Here is a 10000-nt window from a genome sequence, read left to right on the forward strand (position 1 = left end):
TATATATATATATATATATAGATATATCTATATATATATATTCTATGTTCTTTTTTTTTTTGCCCACGTCTATAAATAATGAATATCAACATCATCCCCTCCAACGTACCGCATTTTCTTCCAATAAAGTTATTATTTTACATTTATATTATTTTATATTATATTCCCCGCACAGGAAATTGAAAATAGCAAGCCATTACTTTCCACGCACAACACTGACCTATGAACTATTCTCTACATCGTTTATGGCATTAATTTTAAAACTGAAGTTCTGCCAAATAGAGACGGCAACAATCTCTCTCTCTCTCTCTCTCTCTCTCTCTCTCTCTCTCTCTCTCTCTCTCTCTCTCTCTCAATCTCAATATAATACATCAATGTTATCGCAATTAAACAAGCATCAATCATATCAGAGATGACTCGGGACTCATCAATCTCGATTTGAACGACCCGACTCATCAATTTCCGATTAACCTGCGACATAATACGGACGTCTCCTTCATCAGTCACAATGAAGAGTAGAAAGGACGGTTCCGTAATAATAATAATAATAATAATAATAATAGTTATCAGAACGGATAGGGTGACACGTACCAACAGACCAGACGTGACGTTGATTGACAAAATCAAGAAGAAAGTATCAATCATTGATGTCGCAGTACCATGGGACACCAGAATAGATTTGAAAGAAAGAGAAAAAATTGATGTCTCAAGACCTGAAAATAGAAATAAGGAGGATATGGGGTATGCCAGTGGAAATTGTACCCATATCACTAGGCACACCCAAGATCCCTGGAAAGGAGCCTGGAAAAACTAGATGCTGAAGTAGCTCCAGGACTCATGCAGAAGTGCGTGCTACTAGAAACGGCGCACATGGAAAAAAAGTGATTGACTCCTGAAGAGGCAGGATGCAACTCGGAACTACATACTATAAAAACCACCCAGTCGAATAGGATAAGTTTAGACTGTGAATTAACAAAAAAAAAAAAAAAAAAACTAATGAATAATAACTAAATAATAATAACAACAACAGTAATAATTCCAAGGAAGCCAGAACGGGGTGAAATGAGCAAGGGGTTAGCATTATCACCCACAAAGACTTGCTGACAACGTAAAACATAATTACAGAAGCCAACCCCATTCATGAGTAAAGGCAAATGGTAAAATACACAGACAGACAGAGACAGAGACAGACAGACAGACAGACAGACACATATATATACATATACATATATATACTGTGTATATATGTGTGTATATATATATATATATATATATATATATATATATATATATATTATATATATATTCTATATATATATATATGTATAATATCTATATATATCATATGATGTATAAAAAATATGTTAATTGAGCAAACTGAATTCACATTATAATTGCTGGCATTACGAGATATAACACACACTATTTCAAAGATCACTAAATAATAAATCACAATCAAATAATAAGTCAAAGATTTAATACCAAAACATCGCCCTCCGTGAAAAAAAAAAAAAAAAGTGAGAAACCCGGAGAAAAAAAAAAAATAAGCAGTCGCAGACAAAAGGCAGCATACACAGAATAGAGGCCACGAAGGAAATTCCCAGACAGAGCGTAGCAGACACTAAGTCCAGCGAACCGCGACCAACGAGAAGCAATACGCATCGTCAAATAGGTTTAATGAGGTCAGACTAAACTCACCTGGAAACAAGGGATTCTTCCACTTTACTGACATAAATACAACGACGCAAACATACGTGTATATATTTACATACTACCCTATAAAAAGCTTCTCATTTATGTATACACAGACGTAAAACTGGCCTGCCAAGTATTCACTTTCTTGGCAAAGCAAAACATGATTATGCATTACACTATCAACATTTACAAAATGAATGAAAACAAAACCAAAATAAAAATGGATAATTTTGCATTATCAAAAGCTCGGTTTAGGAGAAAATCATAAAAAAAAATCTGTCAAGTTTCTCAACTAGCCTCCTCCGTAAAATAACGCTATATAATGAACAGAGATGGTGTCTATCAGAAACGATAATAATACTTTAACAGCAATTTTATCCACCTTTATTGGTAAATAAGAGATGCACGCTGACACGAATACATACTTATACGCTAAATCATGAACGTAAGTGCGAAAATGCGTAAGGTTTCAAAACCCCCTTCACAGAAATCAGTTACACACACACAAACACACACACACACACACACGCCCCACCGCCCCAACCCACATAATTACATACCTATATGTATACAAACATTCACACGAAAAGGATATACGCATGCTTACGCGTATACTTAGTTGGAATTCAAGCTTCCAAAGAATATGGTGCTCATTAAGAAGGAAGGTGAGTCAAGGGTAATAATAAAACTACTTGAAAATAAGCTGACAGATCACGAAAACATACACACAAGTGTAATACAAACACGCAAACGCATACTTAACGCAAACAAGCGCATACACAAAGCTTCAAATATACAAGGGCTTTCGAAAACGAGAGTTACGTGTGTGAAAAACAGCCAAATATAAGAAAGTTAATGAGATCAGTGTTGGTCATCATAATGCTAACATGTGATAAATGTGACCTGTACCCAGTAGTATACATATAAAAATAATAGAATGTCACCAACGCTCTCCAAGGGAATATACGGGTACTGTACCTGTGAAAATAAATGAGACGAATTACTTTTATACATATTTTATACATTAAAAATAAAGAAATATTTATGCTCCCACTCCTAATAATAATTATTTATAACTATCTCTTTATATATATATGTATATATATATATACATACATACATACATATATATAAAATAATATATATATATATGTATATATATATATATATATGGACTGCATCTGCATAAACTCTTCCTTTCCGAGAACACACTAATTGCAACGAAACCTGCCCCAATAATGCGATATTTTAGGCGCTAATTTGTGCGTCGGGAAGTTTGTCTGTGTCGTGCGTATGTCACAGTAATTAAAACTAATGAGATATTATTAACACAAATGTCTGCAGGCGTAATCAATAGCAAACTTTACATACGAACGTCCTTTGGAACTGGAGAGGAGAGAGGAAAGGTCTAGAAACGTATTGTTAGGGTTTTAATGAATTTCTCAAGTCGTTCATCAGGGTAATGAAGTGTTTCTGTTGTTCTAAAGATACATGGGCAATTATTGTCCTGATATATGTACTCACCTAAATATATACTATATAGCGTCACTTAAATATATTTATCATGAAAATTATGATAATGCAGCATATGTTACACAAGAGCATAAGACTTAAATGCACTGAACAAATTTTGTTCACGATGGATAAAATAGCAAATCCTGATTTAAAACATGAATGAAATTACATACATCTCTGAAGCCTTATTCGAAATACCTTCAATCTCTGGTCCTTCCAAATGTTAGAAGGAAATTAGTAAACGTTTGTCTGCTGGAGGTTTGGCAATGTTTGTATAGGAAACGTTCGACAATGTTTACTGCTTGACTGCCTGTAAACCGTGTCTTTTAATTCCATGGGAACATCAAAAAAAATTATTAGAAAACACATCAAGAACTTGCTTGAACGGAAACGTTTTTCGTTAAGTAAACAATGTAAACACGTGTAATACATCTGAGTGAGGACCGTTGTTCAAGGAAAACATTTCCAACGCTGCGTCATAAAATGAGTAAACAATTACGGCTATGTTCGTAGAGGAACGATTTTTTCATGCGAAGGTCAAGAAAGGTTTCTTAAACGTCACTAACAGGAATGTTTGTTTGGAAATAATTTGTATCTCTGACTTAAGAAATGTTTCTTACTTAACATCATCGGTTCTGAGCCATCGGCCTCAGAATCTTAAAGGAAAAAATAAAATTTAGATTCTGAAAAGTCTTACCCGAAGGATACCCGTGTTATTTACTCTTTGAGGTATGGATAAACTTTAATTGGGTTTTTCTGTCTGTCTAATAAGAAAATTAACAATTCGTCAACACAAATCACCTTGTTTATGTATTTAAATATGATGATTTTGACTTTAATTACACACACTATACAATGGCAAATATTATATATATAATATATATATATATAATATATATATATTATATAATATATCTATATATCTATATATATATATATATATATATATATATATATATATATATTATATATATATACATCGAGCTACAATGTCCTTAAAGGACATTGTAGCTCGATGTATGTATATGAATCACGGTAATGTGATATGACTTATACATAATATATATATATATATATATATATATATATATATATATAATATAATAATTTTTATATTATATATATTAAAAAATATATATATATATATATAATATTTAATATATAATTATATATAGAGAGAGAGAGAGAGAGAGAGAGAGAGAGAGAGAGAGAGAGAGAACGCAATCCTTATTCGAGAATAAATATTCATAGCTAAATTTATCCGTTGCAATAACGGAGAAAATACGATTTTCTCAAAAATTTTCGGATCCAATATGAGGGAATATTTTATCCCACCAACGACTAAATACGACGTCCCGGATATTAAGAAGAAATGGAAAAACTCATATTTATGATCCAGGTCAGAATGGCGCGGATATGATAGGTAGGGCGGTAACAGCAGTAGCAGTAACATCAGCGGAAGTAATAGCAACAAAAAGTTGTTGATATAATGTCAAATTTAACTAGCAACTAAATTTCAATGGAAAAACAAGAACTCTCTCAAAAATATTAACCACCTAAGAATGAAGACAAACAGAAATTTTAAGAATATCTGTGTTTAATTGCCAGTAAAGAGGACGAGAATACACGAAATACAGTCTCTCTCTCTCTCTCTCTCTCTCTCTCTCTCTCTCTCTCATTTGTGGTAGGTCGTTCCTGTGATTAACTTTTTCGCTCAGAATACGCCTATAAATCTCTCTCTCTCTCTCTCTCTCTCTCTCTCTCTCTCTCTCTCTCTCTCTCTCTCTCTCTCCCCTGCGTAAACGCCTGCGAAACCAAAAAATGTTAAGACTGTATTGTGATAACAATAAACGACTTGCAGTCGTGATAAAAAAAAATCCAGACTTAACTTGACCTACTAAACGTAATATGTTAGGAATCCTTCACAAAAGCTTGCAAGGGGGAGGCGGTACACTTCAAAGGAAATAAATGATCAACTTCCGTTTAACACACATGGGATGTTGGCATATATAAAGCACCACCAAGCCATTTTTCACTGTGGATATACAAAAAAAAATTATGCAAAACTATCCTATAGTAAAGAGCCGAGCCTTTTCTCACAACACTTCAGACTGTTAATCTTTGTACCATTAAAGGCACTGATATACGTCACTGTTGCAGAGCCTGTTCACTACGTAAGTCAGCAAATAGAGCGGCAATCCCTACAGTCACTTATGATTGGAATAACAAAAAGGATTATTCTTGGCATGACTATAATCTCAAAATTTTAGAAAAACCTCCGAATCCGTTCTTCATCAATTATATCGATAACAACTACATCCATTACTATCTTCTCTTCGCAGCATTATCTTCAACAATTTTCATCCCTTACTAATTATTATATATATATTATCTTACTTTTATCAACAGCAGGGACTTTACAGTTATACAGAAAACAGAAAAAGTAGCTGGCCTTTTTGATAATAACAAAAAAATAAGTTTCATAAGTGTCCCACAAAAAATAAGTCTCCCACGTTCTTTCTCGATATATAGAGAAATGAACCTTTCATCTTTTCAATAAAAAAAACTCTGGCCTTCTTTTTCACTATAGATACAAATAGCAGTTAATGATATATTTCAGTTTCTAGCACTTGTTTTTAGTAAACAAAGAACAAGTCTCTGGCCTTCCTCACTATGCAGCTAATAATAATTCTATGACCGTTCTCTGTGAACAGAGGAAATTTCCAAACTTACTTCATCTGGCTGAGGAAAAGTCTCTCTGACTTTTATTTTTTTTTTTTAGTAAAGGGAATAGAAGGTTTTCGATTTTTTTCTCTCTCTGAATAGAAAAAGTCTGTCCTTTTTCAGCATAGAAAAAATTGTTTTCAGAATATAGGGACAAGTATGTGGCATCTTTTTCAGTATACAGAGAAAAAGTAAAGTCACAACGACAACTCATGGATGAAATTCTCGTGGATTTAACATTCCTCTCTATCCACTCTTTCTCTCATCTGCGTCTCTGTTGATTCCTAAATCTACACTAGACCTGCTAGTTTCTTTCACACCTCTCCTCACCACATTCACGAAATGGCCATTAGGGAAGGGGCCCATGCTGACATATCCCCCCCCCCCCCCCCCCCCCCCCCCCCCCCCCCCACCCCCCCCCCCCGCCCACCTATCTCTCTCTCTCTCTCTCTCTCTCTCCGTATATAATCTCAGTCTCCTAACTCCCAATCCCTAATTTCAAGGCAATGACACCTGAATCCCACCTTAGCACTGTCATTTCTGGGATACCTCTCTCTCTCTCTCTCTCTCTCTCTCTCTCTCTCTCTCTCTCTCTCTCTCTCTCTCTCTCTCTCTCTCTTGACTTAAAAGGAAGTGGTTTTCAAACCATATGTTATGAATTGTTCAGTCTTTCCAATTATTTTGTGTGCCTCTCTCTCTCTCTCTCTCTCTCTCTCTCTCTCTCTCTCTCTCTCGGTATATCATCTCAGTCTCCTAACTCCCAATCCCTAATTTCAAGGCAATGACACCTGAATCCCACCTCAGTACGTCGTTAGATCAGCTCTTTAGAGCCGCAGGTTAAGAGTAAATTAGATGCCTTCGTTTGGGGGGTTGGGGGGTTGCCAGGGCCATCCCGACAGGACATAAAAGCAACCAAAAGTGGAGGAGGTCAACGACTGGGTCATAATGTTAATAGCTTTTCGTCTTCTTTCCTGCAATGCAGAAAAACCAAGACGCCGATACAATAGTACACAAGAGGGAAGAGTGCACACATATGCACATGGCATCACGACAGAGACGTACATACACAAACGCAAATACATACACACAGCATCCTACCTTCAAATGAAGATGAATCTTTCGGGAAAATATAAATCATCCAATACTGATACATAAATAATTAAATCTGAAAGCCTTCATGCGGATTTCTTTATCTATTTGACATTACTATTTTTTTCTGTCAATGATTAGATTCGATCTTTTAAAACTCGGCATTTAATGGCTTGAGAGTATCACATACTATGGCTGGGAATAAATCAAGATACAGTTAGTCACTCACCCTCCATCCACCGCCCTCTCTCTCTCTCTCTCTCTCTCTCTCTCTCACACTACACACACACACACACTCTCATACACACACACACACACACGCATTATATATATATATATATATATATATATATATATATATATATATATATATATATACTGATATACATATACAATCGTATATAAATGTCATTCAAGACCTTACAGCAACTGGAAAACATGTTGCTGTTTTCTAAAACCAAGACTATTACAAATACCACATCTGTTTACTTTGATGACTCTCTCTCTCTCTCTCTCTCTCTCTCTCTCTCTCTCTCTCTCTCTTATTCTTCACATCTTCAGCTTCTCGAGCTCCACCTCGGGAACGAACCCCCAACGCCGGGGGAAATCATCGTACACAGGCATCCAGGGCAGCGGGTAAATCACAACATAATGGAAACCGTTATCCTGGACGAACAAAGGAAACCGAGACCTTGAAAGCTCTCCCGGTCTCGACGGAAATTTGAATATCGGTGTAGTTTAGTCAGAATTATTTGAAGGGAGAGCGATTACGATTTCGCCAACCATATTATGAATTCGCCGACAACACGAAATTCTGCGCCAACGTCCGGCCGGAGGTGAGGTTTCGATCGGGCAATTCTGATGATGGTTTAAAAGAAGAAAGGAAGTTTGCGTTTGTGACGTCACGCGACCTGGCTCTCCTCTCAGAATCTCGGGCGAGACTTTATGTAGAATGAATTGTCCCGATTATAACTCAAAATTAATCAAATGTTTCCGAGCCGTAATGCCAGAGTTCCGACCGTAAATTAATAACACTTGGACCATAATTTTTAGGCCGCCTCTAAAACCAGGACTTCGGATGACTTAAAGTGATGAGTGTTCGTATTAAACGCTTGCAAGCAACACAAGAAAAAAATTTATGCCGGGCATGACGGGACAAACACCGACGAAGAAAGCAGGATATTATCAAAATAATGACGAAGCCACAAGGCTTTGAAGCTTTCGACAAGACAAGGACTGACAAAACGATGCTGAAGCCTTCAAAAGGAAAAGCTTTCGACTTAGGTCAGCAGTATTTTGGGACTGTGAAAGACAGAAAGGAAGACACATGTCATAATCACGATGGCTTGGTTGAATAGCTCCCATTATTTTGGGCCATTTATATATATATATATATATATATATATATATATATATATTATGATGTGCTGTGTGTGTGTGTGTGTGTGTGTGTAATGATGCTTAAAAAATCACAGTAGATCCACGTGACTTCATTAAATAAGCGAATACCACAGGATAATGATAGGCAGATATCCAAGCGCTTTCGTCTTTACTAAGACATTTCATCTTAGTAAAGACGAAAGCGCTTGGATTTCTGCCTATCATTTTCCTGTGGTATTGTGTGTTCGTGCGTCTGTGTATGCACAACGGTGTACATATGTCTGTATCTGTGTACCTGATTTGTGGTTCAAGCTGAGACTGAAGGTGGCTAGCAACATCATTCACAATAAAAACTGCTGAAAAATCACTAAATAGCAACCCTCATACTAAAATGGCGTGTGTATATATATATATATATATATATATATATATATATATATATATATATATATATATATATATATATATATATATATTATAAAAGTATGTGTGCGTAATTACATATATAATGGGGTATAACAATACTGACAATTAAACCACTATAAAGGTCACATTTTCATAAGGAAACCTCGAACTTAAGATTTAAAAGTGAAAAACAAATTATGAAGTAAAGGTCAAATGGGGACACAACACTCAATCCTATTTCCACCAGTGACTAATGGGTATTGCCTTCATCCTCTTACAATAAGAGACGCGGATACCCATAGTGCAGTGATACTTTGTTCAGAGTGGTTTTACTTTCCGAGCGAATTCTTCCATTACATTCCATAACTGTATACCTTTACTGATTATAAATAGTAGTATATGAACCCAGTGAGTGTATGTGTATATGTGCATGTATATGTACGTATAGTTATTTATGCGAATGTATGTACACACACACTCATATATCTATATATTATATCTATATATATATATATATATATTATAATATATTATATATATTTATATAATATATATATATATATATATATATATATATATATATATATATATATATATATATATAATTATATATATATATATATATATATAAAAACTTTCATATCATTCTCTTCCCTAATCTATAACTCCCTTCTCCAGTGTTCCATGTACATGTATGTATCATATTATATAATTATATATATATTATAGTATATATATAATATATAGATATATATTATAATATATATATAATTATAATAATTATATATATGTATATAGTATAATATAATCATATAATATATATATATACTATATATACGCTTATATATGTCCAGTGTTCCATGTGTATATATAGATATATACTATATAATACACACACACACTATATATATATATATATATATATATATATATATATATATATATATATATATATGTATATATATATATATATATACACATATAAGCATTCTCTTCCATATCTTATAAACTTTCAACATTATTTTGGAAAGGATCTGCCTGTCTCGGAATCTACACCATAAATTTCAAAAAATTTCGCACAATATTCAACATTTTTCTCTTTTCTTGCATTAAATATCTCCGTGTGAAATGGTAAACTTCAACTTACTACAAAATTAAATCACATGAAAAAGGGCCCCTTAATTACGCACAA

General features: G+C 34.2%; 1 protein-coding gene across 1 annotated transcript in view; it reads left to right on the forward strand.

The window, feature by feature from the left end:
• LOC135200091 (G-protein coupled receptor moody-like) overlaps positions 1–10000 on the forward strand; it is a 285873-nt gene that overhangs the window by 225022 nt on the left and 50851 nt on the right. The window lies entirely within an intron of this gene.

This window comes from Macrobrachium nipponense, chromosome 26, assembly GCF_015104395.2.
Source record: "Macrobrachium nipponense isolate FS-2020 chromosome 26, ASM1510439v2, whole genome shotgun sequence".
Lineage (NCBI taxonomy): Eukaryota > Metazoa > Arthropoda > Malacostraca > Decapoda > Palaemonidae > Macrobrachium > Macrobrachium nipponense.